This window comes from Rhipicephalus sanguineus, chromosome 11, assembly GCF_013339695.2.
Source record: "Rhipicephalus sanguineus isolate Rsan-2018 chromosome 11, BIME_Rsan_1.4, whole genome shotgun sequence".
Taxonomy (NCBI): Eukaryota; Metazoa; Arthropoda; class Arachnida; order Ixodida; family Ixodidae; genus Rhipicephalus; species Rhipicephalus sanguineus.
In genome coordinates this window covers 119,157,473-119,181,670 of record NC_051186.1, presented here as the reverse complement: position 1 = coordinate 119,181,670, position 24,198 = coordinate 119,157,473, and the positions used below count along the sequence as shown (strand labels likewise).

The 24,198-nt window shown below is 48.0% G+C and overlaps 1 long non-coding RNA gene across 1 annotated transcript in view; it reads left to right on the top strand.

Moving 5' to 3' along the window:
- Positions 1-18,442, top strand: part of LOC119374003 (uncharacterized) — a 33,200-nt gene extending 14,758 nt beyond the window's left edge. Inside the window, exons 2-3 of the long non-coding RNA XR_005180051.2 lie at positions 14,449-14,623; positions 18,253-18,442. This is a non-coding gene — a long non-coding RNA (uncharacterized LOC119374003). The remainder of the gene's footprint in view (positions 1-14,448; positions 14,624-18,252) is intronic.
- Positions 18,443-24,198: the final 5,756 nt, after the last annotated feature.

The window sequence follows — 24,198 nt, the reverse complement described above, 5'->3', positions numbered from 1 at the left end:
GCGAGCAGGCCCTTGCGTCGGGTGGGGCGCGTTGCATGATCGCGCGGTGTGGCCACGCTCATGACAACGGTAGCAGACGACGCCTTTTCCCCCATCAGTGAGGGATTTTGGCGACCCTTGAGAGCTAGGAGGCCTCCGTTCGCTAGCCGCAGGGGGGGCTCCGCGATCGGATCTCTTCTCGTGCGTTGGGGCACGGGGGTTCCGTTCTCGTTCGCCCTGCAGTGCAAAGGGGCACGCCCGGGCGTACGAGTACGGGTCGAGAGCGCGGTCCGAAACGTCCGGCGCGTCTCGTTGCTCTCTCACGGCCGAGGCCACCTCGTGATTAGGGGGATTACGGGGTGACGAGTCACCACCAGCCCACGCACAACGAGGCTCGAGAGAAGCGGACGGCGGCGGCGGCGGGCGGTAGGCTCTCGCCGCCAGTATGTCGCCCTGAATACGCTTCGCATCGGATGCCAGCTCGTTTAGGTCACGATAACGGGCGCTCCGAAGGTAAGCGGCGAAGGTTGGATGAGCCTGACGTATGACTCGCTCCACCTTCTCGGCGTCTGATGCCGTAGGATCGGCAAGGAGGTAGAGCTCCTGCAAAGCCCGGACGTACTCGAGAAGAGATTCGTCGGGATGCTGTGTGCGAAGCTCTAGCTCGCGACGCATGCGGCGCTCGTAGTCGGGAGGAAGGAATTCGCTACGGAAGAGCGCCCTAAACTCCTCCATCGAACGAGCTTGGTGGCCGACAAGTCGGTACCACCGCGCCGCTTGGGCTGTCAGCGATACAGGCAATACGCTACCGAGCATAACGCTGTCGCTCAGCCCCATCGCCCGCTGATAGCGGTGCAGCGCCTCGAGGTACTCTGTGGCACTCATGTGGTCCGAATAACCGCTGTACTCAGGCAGAGGTACCCTTAAGCTACTCGGTACGCTTGGCTGAGGGGACTCGGGGTCTCCCTTTACAGCACAAGGCTGCGAGCGCGCCGCTTCCAACAGGACGTTTAGGAGCTGCGCCGCAGTTGCGTGCAGCGGCGATTGCTCCGAGGCGGGCGCGGCCGTAACAGGTGCGCGCGCCTGTTCCCCAACATGCGCGTCCGACCGAAAAGGGCCAGTACACGGCATGGAGGAGGGTAGGGTTTGCGCTCCGACTGGTGCTTGAGGCCTCACGCGACTGGCAAACGGGTCGACAGCGGAGCACGGTGGCCCACATCCGTCGAAAACGTCGCCTACGCGAGTCTCCGGCCAGCGAGCGTCGGTGAACGCGGCGACGTTGTCGGTTAAGCGAGCAGGCTCGCGAACGACACCGTCAACCCTTTGCGCTCGCGACCACGGCGGGTCAGGAAGCGCGTTCCCGCCAACACCTGAGTGCCCCCGGTAGGAAGGATCGGGTGCGGCGATTTGAGCTGTCAACCGTGCTGCTGACGGGGAAAGGCCAGCGAGCGGAGACTGCGCCCGGGACGGGCCCGTAAGCGCGTGGGTCTCGAACAGCTGATACAGCCCGTTACTGGCTTGCCTAGGACTGTGGTCCTCGTTCAAGCGGCTCGCATCACTGTAGGGGGCCCCGAAAAGGGGATCTCTCCCAGTGAACGAAAGCAGAGGGTCGCCGAGAGGGCCGTACCCCGTGCTGTCGCAGCCGTCCGCCTCGAACGAGATCAAGTCCGTCGCCACAGGATCGAACAGGAACGAGCGCCTCGAGGGGGTCTGCTCTGAAGCCATGCCGAAACCAAGTTGGGCGCCAGTTATGTGGAGATAGGTTTGCACTAGGCTTACCTACGAGCGCGACCGTGTAGGGACGCGACGTTCTCCACTGCCGCTGCGTGCGACGACGCTGCGGCCGGGTTCGTCGTTTTCTCCGACACGGCGCAGAAACCACGCACGAGGCAGGGTAACAGCAACAACGGGTTTATTAACCCAAGATGCAGCACAGTACGACACTCACAGGCTTGCAGGCCGTAACGGGAACTCCGCAAGGCCGATCGAGTACGCTTGCCAGCGGCGCTAAGACTACCACACAAAGGGCAGCGGTCGAGCACACGAACGAGAAGCCGCCTGCTAGAGCAGCGCGGCAACCTCTCGTGCTAGCCTGAGAGCATCTGACGCGGGCAAGCCCGCGCCAGACAGAAGCGAGCTCAAGGGGGAAGGGGGTTGTCACTGGCGGCCAATGAGGAACGGCGTTGCACAGTGACGTAAGCTAGCTTGGCGGCGTGAGCATGTGAGCATGTCGAGGCATGCCCGGACGCGTGCCCGCGCGCCGGGAGGCTGACGCATGGCTTGCACCAGACAAAGAAGCCTGGCGCTGCCGCCGCGGTCGCCATACCGCCGATTGACGGCGGTTCCCGGCGCTCGAGCCGCGCGGGGCCAACACGCGCGCTAGCTGGGGAACGAGGCGCCAAAGGGAAGGGCGCGGTCGATTCCCACACGGAACATCACGAAACTTCATGTCAAGGCCAGCGACGAGGACGGGCTCCTGTATGGCGGCGACGGAGCACGGCTGACGTAACGACCACTCCGATAAGTCTCAAGAGCGAACAATGACCCGCCAACCACAACGGGAGACTTGCAGGTGTCCGCCAAGCATAGCCTGCCTGCACGGCCAGCCTGGTGCCCGCTCTCAACACTCGCTTCATGCTACAACGGAACTTTCGAGGAATTCAAAACTAGCGTCGCGGCGCGCGCGCGGCCTCCGCGGCCGGCGCGGGGCGCACGGCTTTGTCGGCACGGGCGACAGGCTGTCATTGGCTGCTTTAATTTTGAATCTCCATGAACACTAGCGCCAATTTCGCCTTCAGTTACGGCCCCTTTTAAAAGGCCGCCGAACTAGCAAATTATTCAAGATGGTGTCGGTGACGTCATCATGACGTAATTCTTTGGGACGCCGGAGCGGCAGTGTTTCCGGGTATTGGTATTCCTTCCTCCATGCCGAGGAAGCGAATGCACCCATCCCTGCGCTTCGCGAGCGCTGCGTTTCTACATCTGATGTCGGAAACAATCTGTAGACGATGCGTATGTCAACTGCCGTAACAAGCAGGATGTGTTGCTGCAGTTATAGGCGTGACAACGCGACATAGCGCCAGCACACAGCTCAGAAAACAAATCGCACGCAACGTTCGCTAAGCGGAGCCGAGGCGAAAAATGGTGCGAACGAAAAGAAAAAAAAACAAAGAAAAACGCAAAATCCGCGCGTTTCCAAGAACAACCGCAACGACACTGATTATCCTGCAGACCAAAACGGCGACTATGCGAAAAGGGTGAGGAACGGGTGAGGAGGTCGTGCGGTGATGGTGGACTACAAGGAGTAGCGCTGCTTTACCAGGGGGGTATTCGCAATGCCCACGAACTATAGGTGGCGCGCCGTGCTTTTCAAGATGGCGCCAGGAGGATGGTCAACCCGTTTGTTAGCATAGGAACAGATGGTACGTGCAGACGTACGGCCCGTGCCACTTTCACCGGATGAAGTCATGAGCCGCGCTGAATTATATATGAGACTAAAATACTTTCCCAAACCATGGAAAGTGCACAGTACTCGCCACCTAATTATCTGCTGCGGTGTGAAAGGTTATATTTCAGTTCCGTTACCGGGCATAACGATGCTTTGCGAAATCCTGTGCCTGGCACATAAAACTGCATGAACTATAATTGACGTATGAGCTGAACGGCACCCCGAGGTAGTACGTACCGAGCCTGCCTGACGGATTTGCCACAGTAGTAGGCCGCCAGCGAGTAGCGTCATCGCTGCTGCACGGGACCGCACGTTTAACGTGGTGGTGGTTTGCAAACATAATACGCCGTCGTCATTACTTGCACAGTCGGGAACGCGGAATTACGTCTTCAACGGAACACGAGCATTTAACATCCCATTCAGTAGCGCTTGTGTCACAGCCATGCTGATACTCTAGCCGTGTGCAATTCACTTCACTCGCATGTTGCAGGTTCGATTAGCACGATCGCAACATGAATGTTGAAAACAATGCACACGTATCCTTTTCGCAACGTCGAAGAAGCTAGCCGAGAGGAGTGGATTGTGGCCGTGACTGCACATTCCATCGCTCTAACCATTTCGCTTCGCTGGTCGAGCTCGGGCCTGTTGGCGGCATGCGGCGCTCCATAATATTCATAATAATTGTGATACATGCAATGCACAAGAGGAACTATGCTTTTATTCTGATCTCTCTCAAGGATATTATACATTAAATACAATCAAAGTGACTTACTAGCGTGAAAGAACATTAACGCACGAGGGGACGTGAAGTGCAACCCGCATCCTCGTGAGTTAGCAGCTGATCGTTCATCGTCGCTGTCACTCTCGGTGCTTTCACAGTCTTCTACGTCCAGTGAAAAATCCTCGTCGTCAAGATGGTTTCTTTCAACATCACAGCTGAAAGCACTCTGAAGAATTTCCTCCACCGAACGACTTCGACCACTCCGCGTCACCACGTTTACAATTAGAGAGACTTCTGGACGCGAAAAAAATTTTGCTCTTAGATCGGTCAACGAGCAAATCGCTTGCAGTGTGCTGCCACCTATCAACAAACGTACAAAAACTAGCGGCTCAGCGCTGGCTATGAAACCAACACACTGGCGAAGGACGGTGTGGAAAGTGTTCGCTCCACGAAAGGCGTGGGAGCAGACGCGTCCTCGAATGATTGAAACGTCACTCGCACGATTAGTAACAGCGCTTTGCTGACAAAGGATAGAGGCCCTATTTTAATGTATCGACAACTTGGGATCGCTCAGTTTTACAAGAGCACATCGCGAGCCCGCGCGACCTCCCGCGTACAGTGTTATGGGATTCATGCACTACAAGAAACACTGACCAATGCTATATGCAAGTAAAACAGGGTGAGCTTCAACTGAATATGTCAGACGATAACATTTAACTAAGCTACGTGGCTACAGAAAGCCTCGCGAAGCTGATAGTATGCGTACGCTGTGGGCTAGCATTAAAAGCGCGAGTTGCCACGTATTTTCACGAAACCTTCGCGTCTCGCAAGAACGAATCAGACTTCTCGTGTCACGGAGGGCCCGGTTTGTTGACTGATGCAGGGAACATGCAAAGTCGTAGTGTTCCTTTCTTGCCAACGCGTTCACACTGAGGTTAGCACAGCCGAACAAGGGAGCGACTGCGTAGTGCTGCCATTTTATCGTCTACTAACCCTCCTCGAGAGCACGCTTCTGAATTCCGCTTGGCGGCGCGACAGTCTATGGGCATTGCGAATTACTTCGTATACCTCCCATTTGTTCAATAAATTCAGACGCTCCGCCGACGCCAGCAGTTAAGGGGCCATTCAGTTACGGGCCCTTGACGCTAACGTGAAGGGCCCTTCAGGCCGGGTTCAGCACGATGGCGGCACTTACGTTGGTCACGTCATCATGGTAATAGGAACAGCAGGCGCTCGCTCCTTCTCCCCCCCGTCCCCACTTGCGTTAAAAAGCGTGTTTTGCTGACATTAACGTCGCGTCTTCGGTGTCGTTGGTTGTGAGCGAAAAATCAGCGTTGTCCGTGAGCGAAAATCGAGAAAGATACAAACAAAATAAATAATGGAAATATTTGGTTTGAATGAGAATCGAACCCAGGCCTTCTGCGAGACAAGAAGGTGTTCTACCACAGAGCCAAGCTATCGCTTGAAAGTGCTGCGGATAAAAAAAAATTATATAAATGTCGTGTCATGTAGTGGGTGGAGTCTCCTTACCGCATATAATATTGCGTGGCAGAAGCGGAGAAACGCGTCAGGCGTCAAAACATGCGTATTGCGTAACGAGTGGATGTTTTAAAGGCCCACCCATTACAAAGCGCTCAGAGATATTTAATCATCATCAGCAGTAAAGACATCAACAAGGGTAGCAGCTGCGTAGGTTCGCGTGTTGCCTTACGGACGCGTAGTTGCCTTACGGACGCGGTTGCCTTGCGGACCCTTCCCTGATTCTCAAAAGGAAGAATTATGGTGTAGTGGGCACTTCGAAACTCTACTTGCAGTATGCATTCTAGGATAGTTTGAAACGACAAATGTTACGCGTGCTTTCGCTCGTTTCCTTGCGGCACGGTGGAGGTATCCACCGTGAACCGAAGGAAGGCTGGCAATTGAGAATGTGATGCGCACGGCGCCAGATTACGCTATCGCGTTCTTATCTTGAAGGCGAAGCTCGAGCATCCTCCACGCTTTCTTTTTCTTCTTTAACAGCGAACCTGTTCAGCAAATCGTTCCTTGTGAGTCGATCGTAGAAAACTATCATCTTCTTAAGGGATATGAGCCACTGTGCAGGTACCTGAGAAAGAGTACAGAGAGAGAGAGAGAGAGAGAGAGAAAGAAGAGGGATACAAGCAGAGAGAGGGAATGAAAGGATATACCGAAAGAGACAAATTCTTGCCGCAATAAATTCTTCACGAGGCGGGACTGGAACCCGCGTACTCTCGATCCAAAGGCGAACGTCCTAACCACTCGGCTATCCAGGCACCCTAGCACCGCATCGCATATGCCTTGTATAGGGTAGTGTAGCAAGGTGGTGGCAAGGGAAGTGAACGTGAGGAGGAGAGAAAAGGGGCAGGGGAGAGAGTAAAGCGTAGCACAAAAAGAACGAGAAAGAAAGAAATGAAGAAAGAAAAAGAAAGAGAGATGGAAATGCCGAAAGAAAAAGAGATACAGAGAGAACGTCAACGAAAGAGATAGAAAGAAGTAGCGAGAGAAAAAAAAGAAAGAAAAAGGAAACATGCATCGCGTCCTCTAGCGGCCGGATACCGCACCATCTGGCCAAGCCGTGCATGTGGAGTAGCTAACCCATACCCACCGACGGAGATATCGCGCGCAACCTCCGCTATATAGTGCATAGCCTGGCCGCCTATTCACAAGGAGGAAGCCGCGGCGCCTGTCGAAGCTAGACGTGTCGGTCGACGGAGAGCGCGATCGGCGATAGGTCCGTGCTTTGCTTCGCCAAGCTTTGCGCGACTTAGTGCAAACTGCCCGAAATATTTTTCTTTGCGTGAGGCACGTTGTTTTGCTTTGCCGTGTGCATGGCGTGTCCTTCTTTTCTGTGCCTGCATGCGTGCGCGCGCGCGTGCTTTGCTTGGCCATGCATTCGTGTTGTTTTCTATTCACTCGTGATGCGCCGTGCGCTTGAATAATCGCAGCCAGCGTATGCCAGAACATATAAGATGAATTTCACTCGCAGCACAACATATCTTTGGTCTCATTTTATTCATCCGCTTCCGAAATCCAATATTTGCCAACAGAAGGGACAGATACACAACTTCTTTATGACTAAACAACAGAAAGGTTCACTGCAAATTTCAAAAATGAACAAACATCAAATTAAAAAATAGAACACAATGAAATGCATAGGCTCTTTCATGTATACACATATAACTTGATATAAGAGAAACGATTTTTATTAAGTGCAGTACTGATTAAAGTACACAGGAGCTTCTGATGTGACAGAATCAGGAAACTTAAATAAATTTAGGCGAAATTTCGTTGCGCGGCAAAAACAATAAGGACGCGCAAAATTCCTATATGAAAACATAATGCAAGGTTCTACTTATTAACCACTGTACTAGTACGAAACAGAAAACAATTAGTGAAATTGTTGCTTAGACATCGCAGAAATGTGCATCAAATGCTGGACATGTTCACTATACGCATGAACAAAAGAAAAAAGGGCAGATTTATAGAGTAAGGAGTAAATTGCACTCAACACGAAAAGACACATTATTTGTTACTTGATTACTACTCGAGAGTTACTTGGTGGCAACGGGATGCAGGCGATAGTCAGTCTATGCAGCAGCAGATGGCATTGGAAGAAAATCGTGTTGCTCAACGTCTAGGTGAAGTAAGCCAACAACTACTCTTTTCTTTCACCGCGAAAGACATCCCTAGCTCTAAGATAATGTCAGTGAAGGCAGGATGTCATGCCGTGTGCACTGAGCCCTTCACCGTGACAAATACAAAGAATAAAATTCTGCATATACGACACTTGCAATTCTCTGGGGTCACCAGAAAAAAAAAAAAACTGTCTCATGCCTACACATTAAAGGGACACTAAAGAGCAAAACATTTTTTCTCCTATTAGTAAAGTACTCTTTCACGATGCCAAAAACACCACGCTTGCGGCGAGAAGACGCTTAGTGAGCGAGAAAACGCGCAAAAACAGAATGTGGGTGGCGACGCCACCTAGAAGTTTCCGCACCATTAGCCGTGACGTCACATGTTTTGACGGCGCCTGCTAAGGACCACGTATACATTGTTCCTAATCGGTGAAAATGAAGTGTATTGTTCTCTGAGGGGGCCATACACGTAACATACCAAGTTTGGGGTAATATTGCTGAGCCAAAGTCGCCAAAATACGATAAATACACTTTGAAATCCGTGACGTCACGTGAAGAGATTTCGGCGCGAAATTTTAAAATGAGACATTTGAACATGATTTCCTCCTCTATTAATAAAGCTATGATGGCAAAATTAACGACATTAGAGTTCCCAGAGCATAATTTATCGATGTGAACCAATTCGTTCTTTCTCTTTAGGTGTCCATTTAAGGTTCTTTGAGTGGCTTTCCGATAGGTAATTACTGTGATAACAGATAAACACGAAGAGTGCTTTTTTCAGCTGTAAGTACACAGAATGCTCACGCACCGAAATAAAAGAACGCGATAGAGGCATAATGGGAAGCTGGTCTACTTGAAATTGCGGATCGAGACTTCACAGGCAGCAGATTCCATAGTTGTTCCCCTCCTTGGGCAAACGCTTTAGTTATGGCCTTGTCGAAAACTCCGAAAACGTTAACGTCCTGAAGAAAACCAACTGAACACCATGAATTCCCACGAGACCATTCACGCAGTCGCATCATACAAAGTAGCTTCTCCGTCTCGGCACAGTGCAAGTTGTGATGCACTGAGTATCAGAAACGCGTATTTAAACGATGGCGAGTGATAAACAGGCGAGAAATGCAAAACACACCTCCAAGCACGCTGTCTTATCAGAGACGCAAAAGTTAAACTATGAGGATCCAGTGCTTTATTTACGCTGCTTTTTAGAAGAACAATTAACCGCAACATCGTGTTCTTCATCATTCAGTCATATTTAAAAACAATAACTGTTGCCGAACTGCAATGAAGCAATGTGTGGCTGCGCGCGCTACAATTCGTGCAAATAAAGCCAACTAGCAAACCACATGCCCACCTTTTGTTCTTTGGAATATTGAACCTTGCGGAACTCGGTCTTGTAGTATCCGTGCACCATTGCATGATGTACCAATGGTGCGTCCCGTTAATCATCGCGGCGGCAAAAGCGCACAACAAGCACGCATCGCTAAAATTGCACACGTCGGTCAGCGTTCGCTTCCATGTAGCGGTTAACCACGTAACACTATATCGAGGCCGGTGGCTTCGACAGACGCCGATGGGAGGAGCAGCCCAGGTGCTGGTGAGAAGGGAAGTGGAAGGGAAGTGGAAGGTCAGCACGCACGGCTGCCATTGGCTGCTTTAATTATCACACGCCGTCGACGCTAGCGTCAAGGGCGCCTTCAGTTACGGCCCTTCAGGCCGGGGTCAGGCTGGGGCAAGATGGCGGCGGTTACGTCATACGCATCCCCCGGAGCGGCGGTCTTTCAGACCGCCAACTTTACCAATATCAAGGGGTTTTAGGTATTACGAGACACGCGCGACGCATGCGCGGCGAGAACCGCATAACCGCAGGGCCAACGCGCCGTTTCGTAGTGCAGAGGACCAATCGAGGAAGTCGGTGCTATGCAGTGCTACGTAAAGATGCCCATGGGCAACATCACATCACTTTGCGGGTGGAGGTGAGTGCGCAGGCACTCGCGAGGGGCGAGGGAACTGTTTTTCGAAATGGACGCTCTTCGCGGCGCTAAGCGCTATGATATTCGCAAGATGTGATCGCCGTAGCCTTTTAAATAGGGGTGTGCGAATATCAAAATTTTCGAATACGAATCGAATACGAATATCCACCTTCGAATATCGAATCGAATATCGAATATCAAAGGAAAAATGTCTCCACAGTAACGATATCTTAGTTAACATGTAGCTATTTGAAGAAAAAAAAAAACATTAACAGCCTGACTGGCAACACAACATACACTACTATCTCCGGAACACAATGTCCATGCTAGCACAATGCACATCACAACACAAGCAAATATCACGGCACAATGAAAGTAATGACTACATGTTATCATGAAGAAATATGAGTTGCTCCACGTGATCAGGCACCAGGCGCTCCCTTGTAACAGAGACCCCCCCCCCCTCCCCCAGCCACTGAAAAGTCACGCTCGCTTGGAACAGAAGTGGCTGGTATAGGGAGGTACATGGGGCAAAGCTTTGCCAGAGTGGGGTATCTGAAGGTGCCTACAGTCCGCCACCAGTCCCGTGGGTCACTTCAGAAGTGGTCCCGCATAGTGAACGAGTGGTAGTGCGGCACGTTACGGCCGCATAATATTGAAAATGTACGGTTACATGATCGCCAACAGCGCTGCACGTCGGAGATGCACCAGCAGTAAATCATACGTATTGGGGCGCTCGTCGCAGGCAGATATCGTGCCTCCGTGTACTTACGATGTTTATCGCTCCTCTCGGCAACGTTTTTAGCGATACGAACGCAGCAGAAATGTGGAAGACGAGTTATTTTATGCATGATAATCGAATCGCATATTCGAATTTTTCGAATATTCGAAGTTATCGCATATTCGAAACTTTTCGAATACACGATTTTCGAATCGAATACGAATATTTCGAATGTAATATTCGACGAATATTCGAAACTTGCGAATATTCGCACACCCCTACTTTTAAACCAATTGGCAAGCTTCTTTGGGAGTTCTAAAGAAAGGTCGGTGCTTGTTTGCTGGCCATTTAAAGCAAACGTAACAAAAAAAAAACTGTCACATTAGGCAGCGACGTCACTAATCAATGCGGCAGCCACTACGGCACCTACGTACGTCTAGCTTTCACCTTTGCACCCTTTGAATTCTTTCATTTGATCAACACGATGCATAGTATTACCGCATTTCAACGCAAGCAAAACCTCATTTAACATAAGGGACCTTGAGACGCAAACCCAATGAAGCAAAGAAATCCATAATGACATCACTTGAAGTGTTCAGTGAAAGTGTACTCATTACCACATTAAGGTAAATGAATTAAAGTGGACCAAAAGGCAACTTGCCACCGGTGGCGAGCAGTCCTGTTTATTTCATTTTCATTGACGTCATCATTAATTCACCTAAGTGAAAGGTACAGGTCACGCCTTCTACACTTTCCTTGACTTCATTATTTGCTGGCTTAGCTTCGGTGTCTCCCAAAAAGAATGAAGCTCCCCAAACAGTTCCCTTCATTCGTTAAGAGACATAGAAATTTAAACACGTAAGATTTTATAGTGATCGCCAGCTTATGAACACATCGTTATAGGTGGCACGAGTACCGAGTGATACTCTTTGCTGTGTCTTCAGACCATCCTCTCAAGCGCCCTGTGCGAGTTGGGCCAAAAAATAATAGAAATATAAAAAAAATGTAAAAAAGAAATATAATGTGTTAATCTAAGGATTGCATGTTACAGTGCACATTAATATATGTCATCCAGATACAATAAAATATAATTCGGCGAAATTACTTAAATGGCTATTAGTATGAACGCTTCGGCAAGCTGTTACAAAATTGATGGTCATGGTTTACGTGGAGAGTCATAGTTTAAAGCAGAAGCCTTACGTGCCTAATCAATCGGTGAAGTGACCATCAGCGTATGCGTCAACACGAACGACGCAAAAAGTCACGTGATCAGAAATTAGTGCTTGATGGCGTCCTCACGATGCCACAAATCGTCACAATTTCTGACGTCATCGCGACGTCACTTGGTGACGTCGTCACACGAAATCATTCCAATCAACGCACGGTGAAAAGTGTGCCGGTACCAGATGCATTGCAATACCAGGTGAGGTGCGCAAAATTTCCAATGCTTCCAAGGGTGACTTGTTTCCGATAGATTCTTTTAATGGGAGCAGTAGCTTTAACCCTAATACACACCACTAGCAAATGAATGAAACAAGACATTCCACAGAGTAACAAGAAGTTATCCGGAGAATTCGAACCAGCACATCTCTTTCTACGTAGAAAAATGCCTAGATAACTCTAAGGTGAACTTGAGAGGTACCGCAAAGCAAGGACACACCACTCCTGCCAGCCATTTCCATCCTTTCCTCCAGAAGCGTAGCCAGATGTGATTTTCGGGGGGGAAGGGGGGGGATGAACCATACATTTAATATGTTCGTGTGTTTGTTTGTGCGAGCGTACATTCATACACATACAAGATGAAAAAAATTCGGGGAGTTCCCCCCCCCCCCCGGCTCCGCAACTGCTTCTCTAGTTCTCCGCACCTCTACAATATATTTTCTCCCATTTTTCATTCCTTTTCCTTTTTTTCTCTTGCGACTTTTTTTTCCCCTTTCTGTCATCGCACTTCTCAAGCTCACAATCGTAGTCACCATTTACATTTCTTAGCGAACTCTAGGCACTTCGGGCGTTTTTATCTATCTATCTATCTATCTATCTATCTATCTATCTATCTATCTATCTATCTATCTATCTATCTATCTATCTATCTATCTATCTATCTATCTATCTATCTATCTATCTATCTATCTAGCCGCTTACGTCTGGGCGCTCTCCTGGTCGCCTCCTTTACTTCCAATATAACAAAATTGGCATAGCAGGGGATCAGTGTATGGTGAACGCGTTTCACTCGTCATCGCATGGATAACGCAAAATACCTATCACGTACGTCATGAAACCCTTTCTCTCAGTCACGTGTGGCACATACCCGCATACCAGAGTTTATGTTATGCGAGAATGTGCCACAGGTGATACGAAGTCTCAACCGACACAGTAAACGCGAACACACTCATTGACACTCAAGGAAAGTGAATAATAAAATTAATTGTTGGGGCTTTAATTTTGACCATGTGGTATTCTTTAACGTGCACTGAGATCGCGCAGTACACCGGCATCCAGCATTTGCATCCATCGAAATGCGACCGCCGCGGCCGAGATTGCACACGCGACCTTCGGGTCAGCAGCCGATAACCGTAACCGCTACACCACCGTGGCGTACACAAGGAAAGTGAGGAAGCTGAAGATAAAGCACCCCTGGAACGCGCTCAACTACCATGCACTCGTTCACGTGGTCCGCAACGTGGACCACGTCGATTACGCAAAAACCGGCGTCAATGCTTCCTACAATAAATCTGCCCAGAGAACCAGGGCTATCATCATTCCCGGTGACTTCAACATTGATTTATCAAGACCCAACAACGCCTGGTCTTTCTACTGCGTGAAAGACGGCTTGAATGTGAACAGGGCAACAAAAACCTCGCTGCCACGTGCAGGACAGGAGGCGTCATAGATCATTTCATCGTGAGAGGCATCCAGGATTTTCACCAGCTTGAACGAATACTATAGCGCGACAAAAACCATTTCCACCAGCCGTGCTATACCTCGCACATCAATGCACTTAGACCCATCGTAGCCGCGATCACGAACGGATCCGATTAACAGGTCCGGTCCAGCTGCTGGTGCTCACTGATCACGGTGATGATGACCTTGTTCAAGAACTCTCAAGAACCCCTTCTACACATACACATGGGTTCGTGAAACGTGCGTGCGTTCCCGTCATAACAGATAAGTATAAGCGCAACAATTCTAACGCAACTATATTAACTCCAACTCTGACTGTAACGTACGTGCAGTGCGCCTGCGTGTGCCACGCGGCTGTGCATATATCCAGGGGAACTTTGCTGAATGAAGCCTAGTTGCGAGTAATGCCTGTCCTGTGCATTTGTGTTTCTTCTTTGTGCTGTTCGGATTCGCGCTATCCAGTATTGAAGAATATAAGCACTACATATCAGCTTACCGCGTGCGGTGTTGGTGACACCCATGTTGCTGTTGGCATCCTTATGCAACTGTAAACAACTGGTTATATAATACATATGCGACTCTTCAACATATGAGTGTGTTTATACCGCTTCCACATTTCCCTAGCGTCACTCCGTAACGCTTCGCTCAACATGAAAAATTATGCCACAGTCCCACGCATGCTTCGCATAACACTTTTTTTATTTGTTCTTAACATTTCGAAAATCAATATTGTCGACAATGTGTGTTCTCACATATGCTTGATTATTTCTATCCTCTACGCCTCTAGACACTTTATATTATGGAATAAACTCTGCATCCAATGATGTTACATATTACGCTATGTGATGTGGCTTTTCAATGGAAACTTCGGAAATCACGCATATGTGTATGTACGGAGGCACACCACCGTAATTTCCCTATATCTTTCGCTCATTTCATCCTCATTATTCAGTTATGGATAGGTTAAGCAAAACATCCGAAGAAAAAGCGCATTTCTCTGCGAAAAATTATTTCATTCCAGTAAAACGCCATCCATTTTCACATTACAGATGAAACAACTGAATAGCCCATGCTCTGCCACCACCCAATGTCCTCCCGGATTCTGCTGTTTGGGCCGGGACTACGCACCCGGCATTTGTAAACATCTAAAAGGAGTTGGAGAAAGTTGCAGTCGCCTAAACATCTCCGGAGTTTATCATTATGCTTGCCCTTGTGCTAGTGGCGGTAATCTCAACCTTCCCACACTTCGTCAGCCTTGTAACAACAAAAGTGCTTCCGTAGTGTTTGCCCGCAGCTGTTATATTCTGGCGTTTTCTGCGGAACCAGGAGGCAGCTTTAAGGCACGCCTTCCGGAGGACGCCAGGTTACCTGTGAAAAGATGCCATTTTTGAACGAGTACGCTATCTCCAAAATGCAAGCATTTTTTCTAGTATTTGCATCCCACCATATTCCGTAGTTCCTCCGCATAAGGTATTGAACAAAGATCTAGCTAAGAAGGCAACGCGATAATACGTATTTGCACACTCTAGTACGTAGCAGGAAGTTCCTCACAAAGGCATTCTATAATTAGAGTATCGATGCGGCTTACCTGCAAAAATATCCTGCTAGCCACAAATTATAGGGTGTAATCATCTCATTTATTAAAATGAAAACATTCTAAAGAAAAAATTTATGCAGCGGCACACGACGTGAAAGGTGTAGGAAGCGCGGAGCAGCGGTTCGCCTGTCCTTCAGCGACGAACTGAAATAGCGCGCGTTGGGGGGATAGTCGGTAAGACATTATTGTGTGAACTCAGACTGCGCTTGGGACAAGACACCCCAGTAGACGTAAACAGGACAACGCAGCCTGTAAGCGTCGCTGAAAAATTTGCATTCCTTCAGCGACGCTCGTCTTTACGGGCAAGCGCGCCCTGGCGTTCCAATCATGCAGACTGCTAGGCCTTCATGTAGGCCCCTCTATAGTTCACGTATCCACGGACGAAGTCACCGTTAAATATATATAACCATTGTATATTTTTGTATGTCTCACCATACAAAACCAACTCCTTGAGTTCGCACCCTGTGATGGGCCAGGAATTCTTTCGAAGTGACGCCTCTGTCTACTCTCACGCCTTACTCGCTTCTTCTGGTGCAGCCACTTTGGCGTTGACCTCGTGCATCAGTCCTTGGAGGCTTATTTTATCGAGATTTCGTAATGCATCAGCGGCCTGCTCACCTGCATGAGATGCTTCTTTCTTATTGCAGAAATGTTTATTAGCTTTCCACTCTTGACAGTTGGCTTGGTGCAATCCGGCACCTTCCTTCGAGCGTTTTTGAGTGCTCTTCCGCGTCACCACTTTATAGTTGTCATCTTGCTCCGTTCCGTGAGCGGGTGGCGTCTCGTGGCGATGAGTCGTAGAATCCACTGGAGATTCTTGAAAATATATTGCGGGTTGACCGCCGATTCCACGGGAGAAATCAGTGTAATTTTTGGGACCGCTAGAAGATCCGGAAAGCAGCGTGGAACTCACTGTTGTCGCCCGAGTCTTGGACAGCCCCTAGGATTGACGAAGGTTATGCATTCGTTATGACGGGACGCATGGCGGGTCTGGCTTGGCGTGGGCGCCGCCGCCGCTTCGGTACTACAAGAAGCTCTTGAGAGGTGGAAAATGTAATCATGGTAAACATAATGTAATCACGGTGTAAACATAATCCTCTTGTCGTGTTCTTTCGTATAAGATCAGTCATATTGGTTTTTGGGTATTGTAGCCGGAAAAAGGTTTTTTCTGCAGAGCCGAGACGCGCACGTCTTCCGCTCCGCCATACCAGCGGCGTTCTTCCGAAAGTGCAGCAGCTACTGCTGTAGCGTCTGAGCTCCAGAATTATCAAATTCAGTCCGTAGCGGCCCATTCATGGCAAGCGATGTTGATTACTCAAGTTTACCTGGCAAAAGAGATCTGGTGAAGTTCGCTGAAAGAAGAAAACAAAAGAAATAACGGACAACCTTAGAAGCTCCACAGGTCAAGAAGAGCGATACCCGATAATATATGGAGTAGACAAGACCAAGAACATAATTATTTATACTTACGCTACATGGACTTGAATATAAGTACAGAGTTGAAAGAATACAAATAGGATATCAGTGAGATCTTGAATGTCACAAAAGAAGTAGTACTGAACAAGGAATGAAGACAAGCGAGATATAGCCTTTCAATGAACACATACACGAGCATTTCCTCGCCTTGGTTGGTTTAAACAATTAAAGCAGTCACATGCAGAAGCTGCCAAACTAGAGTACAAGGTATTTCAGGTAATACCACCAATAGCCTTCCATGAAATTAGGCAGCATCTGATGTAGAAATTGGATTAGAGGTATTGGACACCAATACGTTCTCAATAGGAGCTGTTGTTCTAGTTTGACCAGGAACAGCAGGTCGTAAGCAATCACCGATATAATGGACCAGTGTTTCTTTTTTTTTTTTCTGTGCATAAAGCGCTTATTAAAATTCAAGGCACACCAAATTGCGTCAGTCACTGTCGTCTTCGCTTTCACTAAATAGTTCAAAACATTTATTTCTTGTTCTTTCTTGGGCAGTAATCCAAAACAGTTCCCTCAATGTTTTATTCTTTAGATTTCTTTGCAATGAATTTTTAAAACATAAAGCATATATGCAAGTTTTTCTAAACTGAGTGAGGCTCATAATATACATGCATACCTGACCTGGTATTACGACACGCAATAGGGAATTCATCATTCCGCCGTCATTTTTTCACAACATATATAGAATTTTTGCCGTGCGTTGGCTACGTAACGTAGGACTAGAATAATTCTTGACATCCCAGATAGAGAAAAAATCATTTTTGCTTATTACTAGAGTAGCACTACTCTGACAAACACATTAAACGATTGGAGCCATTCTAAGCGTTCTGTATCTTCACAACATTTTATCCTTATGGAGACGGCCACCGTATTGCAGCACATGCTTTAAATAATGTTCTGATATGGCGCATTTACTACTCAGACAAAATGGTTCTTCACAGAAAAATAGCTTTCGCTCTCACTCATTCTTTCCAATTTACATAAGCAAAGTATAAACGCATTTGAAACCTCTCATAGTGTTCTCCCTCGCCTAAGTTTTACTATCATTGTGACATCCCACACTCTTTTATAACCAACCCCATACCCCTCCATGACCTCAGTAGGCTGTGCATTTAACATCCACCACCTGCTGTCCATCCCAGCCTTTGGCTATCAATGCGCGCTACCTAATAACTCTTAACTTTCCGATTTCCGATCCCGCACGATCATCCGCTTAGTGGTCTATCCAATATTGGATGATAGCACTATCAAGTCTCTTAAATTTTGTGACTACAGAGCAATTCTGCAGACGCACACTCGACAACGTAACATGCAGTAGCTATTTCAATACCACGCAAGTAAGCGTTATTCTGTTGCCACGCGCACAGAGACCACGCAAACTCTGTACTCCTAATTAGTCATTACTCCTACCCGATTTTTCGAATCCGCTGGATGATACTGTAAACAATTAGCAAGTTTTGTTCTAACGATGGCAGTCGCGTGCACTCTAGAACATTTCTAGAAGCACCTTAAAGTAGCGAGGCAGAAGAACATTGTTAACTGGGATAGAAAAGTCAAATTTAATGCTCTTGTTTTTCTCATGTAATGTCAGACGGTTCTCTATGATTTCTTGCTTCAACTACACTTTTTTTTTTCATAAGCACTCCGAATTATCTTGTCTCAGTATATCGCGCCGAATCGTCTAATTTATTATTTGAGAGAAAAAGTGCACCATATTCTAATTTTACGTCACGTTAGAACATATCCTAAACTAAATTTGTGCCTTATCTTTCAGCAATCTGCAGCCCAAAATACGTCTGTCAAAACGCGACGCAGTAGGCTTATACAAAGGATATTGCATGTGCGAAAGCAAAACCGAATAAAATGTCCTCCTTTTTCTAAGAAAAATTCCTTGGGTTGTGTACAACTTTCCATTGTCCTGTGGTCAAAGTTACGTAGGACAGACAGTCGGATGCCGGAATATGTGATTGCTTGAGCACAATTAAAAGTGAAAAATCGCTGTGATGCTTTCCTGGCGGCTCACTGCGCGGAATGCTAATGAGTGCATTTATTCACAAAACAACGGCTGCTCACCCTAATCATCATTGAGGCGGCGGTAAGGAACGCTGCGTCAGCAAGCCATCTATCGCACTAGGAAAAAAAAAGGAACTACACTCTTAAAAAAAATGGAGTGACCCTCTCTCCTTTAAGGGAGAAACGGCGATGTCCCCAATGTTCGTCTTCAAATGGAGAAACCGTTCCTCCCTTTGCAATAGAGAAACCGTCAAAATCAAGATGGCTGACGCCAAGCCAGTGAAGCGAGCAATAGATTTAGGCCTAGCGAGCGCATCGATTCTCGACTGATAAAGAGTATGCGGCACTGGCAGTCACAAAAAACGGTCCCGCTGAGCTTAATATCGAACGCTATGACAATAAAATCAAGCAGACAAACCTGTAGTGATGAAAACCTCGCGAAACGGAACGACGGAACTCGTACGTTTCGCTCGGCCAGCGAGACGGCGTTCACTTTAAAAGAGACGGATACTGCAAAGGGGCTCTCACCCGGAGACTGTACGTTACGCTTGCTGTCTTTATTTGTCGAAGCGTCACACGGTGTAGCGACGTTATCCACGCGTTTGTGCCTCCAAAATGTACATTCTGTCGCATCAAAACAATCCCGGCGCAGCAGAGCATAGTTTCGATAGATAGATGTTCAACTTCATATAAGTAGGTGGAGCTATGAGAGCGCCTCGGCCGCGAAGTAGGTGGTAGCTGGCGCCATCTAGAGGGATTAAACAATACTAAAAAAAAGTTGTTTCTGACTGAGGCGGCGTACGTCGATACTGCACACGGCATTTCGGGGAGGTGGGCCCATTCATGGATTACTCAAGGACACCGGAAAGTTGATACGCACATGTTCACTAGGCAGACACATAGTACGCACATTCAATTCAATACATACACAATTCATTCGCATGTATAAAACCTAAAACACAAACAATTCACGACAGACGCATACGTATAGACGTTTACACATACCCCTCTAAGAAGCGCTGGCCCTTATATAGTGACTGAATTACAGTGGACCATAGTGGCACAAAGGTGCGTCATTTTTCTTCAACTCTTCACGATTTCATGGCTGCGTCACAATATACGCCGACATTATTAAATGTTAGCTATGGCTTAGCCAAGCGCACCAGTTAATCTAAAGCCGCATGATAATGAACAATATAATTACAGAGAGTTGATTAGTTAGTGCGAAAACGACCATATTGTGAACCGTTCATACCATTCCGGCGACATTTTGAAGTAGCGCCATCTTCCGACAGCGGCCACAGATGAACTTTCTCTTCTTATTTCTTTATTTTCAATACTTACTGTGTGAGGGCGCAACATCGGCAACATAGTTCAGATTCCGTCGCCTTCGTCGCGTCGACTTCGTTGAGTGGTTTGGCGTTAACATCTGTTCACATTCTGTTCATGCGTTGACCACAAGTATGACGATGGGCCATGGATTCTTTCAACTGCTAGCCCTTCAGTGACAATGCTTCTGATGCGGTACGGCCGTCTCATTTGTGTATACGTACGTTACAACGCGGGTCGTGCGAAGAAACAAGACAAGATGGCCTCGCACCGGACGGTGGTCTTCCGAGAGCGATGTCAGTGGCTCTTGGCGTCGCGGCAGCTCGATTACTTGAGTAGAGAAACTGGCGCTACACCGCGCGAATTATGGAAAAGAACGCTACCCACACAACGTGTTCTGTAATATTTCAGTACGCTGTACCTACATGCTGCTCTGCTACTGTTACGTCACGGTATTCGCCTGGCGTGTGAAATTGTGGTCATTGTGCGACAACTGTGTAGTTGTCGTTGTGGCGGTGGTTTGTCTTGCGTTAGATTTGGAATACTCTTTTCACAAAGTGGGTGAGAGTGTTAGTGATTATACCCACTGTGCACAGCTGTCATTAGAAGCGCATTTTGTGTTGAGTTTCGCACGCCAAAGCAAAATCCTGAGAACGAGAGATACATACTGCACGCTTGCATAAGTCGGTCCTAATTCTCAGTGATGGCATGCGTATTCCAAAACGCATGTGATTGAGAATTTTGGCTTAATTGACAGAAGTCATTGACTTATTTTTCAGATATGTGCAATTATGATGCAGGTTAACGTTAAAATGCAGCCACGGCGGCCACATTTCAATGGGGGCGAAAGGCAAAGAACACCCATGTGCTTATGTTCGGGTGCACGTTAAAGAACCCCAGTTGATCGAAGATAATGTGTAGTCCCACACTACGGCGTGCCTCATAATCATACGGTGGTTTCGACACGTCAAACTCCAGCAATTATATGTTATCGTACTTTCACGCATGCACTGTCCAGTGGTATCACGTTTGCTAAAATGTTGTAAAAATTAACCTTCATGCTTCTTTATATTGCTTGTTGCATTGATAAGTGCTATAAGTGCTGTGTAAAACTAAAAACGCGTGCTCTAGCCAAGTATGTTAACGCCGAAAAAAGTTGAATTATTGGTGTACCGTCGAAGGTGTTCATTAAAACAAGACTGTTTTGTGAAGCGGGACTTACTGTATTTATGACAAGCAGATCGTGCGCAAGCGTATACAAACGACACGAGACACACGGAAGTATGCGGCGCATCGCGCACACGCCGAGCCTATAAAAAAAAAAAAAAAGAACTCCACACACGTTACTCAACACATAGAACAAAAACAATGAACGTCACTCGTGTGTTGCTCGCATCAATCCTAGGTACAAGTAATTGCACGCGACTGGCCGAGATCGGTAACACTGGATAGTCCGGTCTGAGGCTGCCGAGTGACCGCGAAAGGGCAGCCGCTCTCCGCAGCACGGAATCACGATTGAACTCGGCGTGCGCATGCGCGCGCGCGCAAGTCACGTGGTTGAGGAGAAAAGGAGAAAAGTTTCTCCCTTGGCGCTTGCCGCAAGAGGGCGCGACGAGTAAATCGTCCGCAAAGTCGCGGCTCCGAAGGAGGAACGGAGCCCGTTGCTCCATTCTCGCTCCCTTTTTTTTATAGTGTAGCTTACCTAAGTTCACCTGCATGTCGTGTTCCTGCGTAGTTTTGCTACTTTGGGGTTTAGTTTATATTTTATCGCTCTAGTGCTTTGACAGATGCGGTAGTGATCACGTGCATCAGGTATATATTTGTGTGTTGCTTTATTAAATGATAGTTGTAAGTCACCGTCTGTCCTCGTCGTTGCTTGCCGCCTGTGCACTTTTTGCGCCAGAGCTTTAATATTACGGGATACCAGCTAGCCCGCTCCCACTCCATGTTTAGCCTTCGAGTTGTCTTAGTCAAATGCATAATGGACCGTGCGACTATTATATCCCAGGATCGTTAAAGAAACTGTAAGTGCGTCTTCAATTTGAAGCAGTCCCACAAACAATGTCGGAACGTGGGCAGACGGAAATTTTACACTTCGCATCTTGCTCACTGTAACAAAGCCAAGCGACAAACTTCGTCCCAGCAGTTGAGAATCACCATCGTCGTCTGCATCGGTGCCAGCGCTTTGTTAATTTGCCCAATATGAGCTAAAACCGGACCGCAAATACTCCTCTCACACCATGCCGCAGGGCATCCGCGAATCCCAGAGGCCACGTGCACTGCCGTCCTTTATGAAAGGCAACACGCGAGCGCGTGGCCTCCGTTCTGCGGCGGTTAACTCACAGGAACGGGAAAAGTACCACATCCATTTTCACTTCGCCGCCACCCGCTTTCCGTTCTGCCCCCCTCGCGCGCGCACTCGCGATTCGCGTTCCGCAGTGACGCCGTTCTTTCGCGCCATAAATGGTCCTGCTCACTCGCCTCGCTTGTTTCTCCCGGCCACCGATGCACGGTGATCTGGAGGGCGATTGTTTTATAGCTTGAGAGGAGCGTACACAAACTTTATGGTATCGTTCTGACGCTTGATCGTTAACAAGCCTATCAAGACATATAAGAATGCCTGGGTGTTGCGATTTCGAATACAGCAACCGGCGAGAAGCAGGGGATACGCGCTTTGCTATTCCGAGCGAGAAAAAAAGACTCTAGTCAATGGGCTGTGTGGCGGCACAGAATACGGCAGGAGAAATTTTGTTCCCACAAACGCTACCCGCCTTTGTGCGGTAAAGGTTTCGTTGAGTATTCGCAAATGTTGTTTCGGGGAATACTTACGTCGCTCCTATACTAGTGCAGCGTGTTTCGCGTGGCTGCCGGTGAAGGTTCATGCACAATAACGTTATCAAGCAGATGTTATTATGTTTGGCGTAAACTTGGCGCCCTTGGGCTAAGATAACGATCAGCGCGCCATAGAAGTTGACTGCTACACGATACCCACTGCAATCACTTTCGATTGCTCGCTTTTACAGCGAAAGCTGTTATGAGATCACAACAAGGGCCGTTTTTGGCGCCGCCGCCGCCGGTGTCCGTAACCACTATCTTCTAAATAAGAAAAAAAAAAAGAAATAAGAAAAAGTTTCAAGTATTGAACGAGGTTGCAACCTGGGCCCTCTGGCGTGGGAGCCCAGTGTCCTACCTCAGAGCAATGCGGGTGCTTCAAACTGCTTTGCAAGAACACCCTATACCGGATTCATGTCGGGAAGGAACCACATTAACATATGTAATGTAGCGTGGTAGAAGAGTAAAACAACGACCAAGCGTCACACCACGCGATTTCTGTAACCAGGCGTCACACAATACGAAATGCGCAACGAGTAGGTTGTTGAATGCTTCCAACCCATTGCAAAGGGCTCTGCCATAATTCTTCATCGTCATTAGCCCCAGCATCAACAAAGTGCACATAATGCCTTACAGGTGCTTAGCAGGTACCACGGTTCTCCGCAGAATGACGGAAAATTGGATAGTGGCTGCTTCTCTACTTCACAAAGATTATGATTATTTATAGCGTAGTGGGTTCCTCGCAAGTGCACTTCTATTGATTGCCAAGGAAGCCCATAAGGCTCCCATGATCCACTTCCTCAGGGTGTCAATAAAGTTATTTCCCTCTCTCTATCTCTTTCTCACTTTAGCGTATGTTATAAAGCGTGGTGGGAGAGTGAGCTAACGACCTGGCGTCACACAATGCGAATTAAGTAACTAGTAAGTCCTTTAAAGCTTCCAACCCATTACAAAAGCTCAGTCGTAATTCTTCATCGTCATCAGCCATGGCATCAAGAAACTGCTCATAATGCCTTACAGATGGTACCTCGCTTCTCCGCAGAATGACGAGTAATGTCGTGGTGGGTGCTTCCCAGCTTCACAAAAATTATGATTTGTGGCGTAGTGGATATGTTGCTAGTGTATTGTGTTAGTAGCCACAAGAGAGTTTATAACGGGCTCTAGAAATGCCGCTCTTTGAGCTTTCGCTGTGACTGTGCTGCGCTTTCCGCGCAGGCCTGGCGTTTTCTTCCGTTCCAGTGACTTTATGCGGAGGCTGCCTACAGTGCCATCAACCCACAACTCAAGAGAGCATGTCCGTTTTTGGCGTCTTCTATTGGCAAACAAAATAACGAGTCATGGCCGTTGGACAAGCACTGCTAGATTACTCTTCCGCTCCGGTCTCGCAACGGGCGATGCCGCAGAAAGCCGACGTGCTTTCTTTAGCTGTCGGCTGATGGTGCTGCAGGCAGCCGCTGTAGAGCGCCGGCCACGAGCTCGCGTGTTCCCTTTCATAAAGGACGAGAGTGAACATGACCACAGCCGAATTTTTTTATCTCCCAAGTTG